Raw genomic sequence first — 392 nt, 5'->3', positions numbered from 1 at the left:
GGCTACCTCTTCCTCTTCCTTTCTTCTTCTTCTTCTCTCGCTCAGCTTCTCTCTTCTATCTCTCTCCTCCAGTCCACATGCTTCCCCTCTTTTCTCCATCTTTCTCACAGTTTATTTCTCCTCTTTGGATCTTTCACTCTCAAAAGTCTCATAATTTTTTCTCTGTGGATCTTCCTCTCTCAAAAGTCTCATAATTTTTTCTCTCTCTGGAATGGAACATGAGATGAGAGTCATGAGACTATGAGAGACCCAGTTATTCTTTTTCAAGCCTACCACGTGGACAATAAATTTTTGGCATTTCAGTATTTTTTTTTTTTTTGGTGGGTTAATTTCATCCACTTTATTCGGTTCAAAATCTGCCCACTCTCAAAAAAGAAAGAAAAAAGAAAAAA

Source organism: Corylus avellana, chromosome ca2 (assembly GCF_901000735.1).
Source record: "Corylus avellana chromosome ca2, CavTom2PMs-1.0".
NCBI classification, from domain to species: domain Eukaryota; kingdom Viridiplantae; phylum Streptophyta; class Magnoliopsida; order Fagales; family Betulaceae; genus Corylus; species Corylus avellana.
This window is presented reverse-complemented; position numbering follows the sequence as displayed.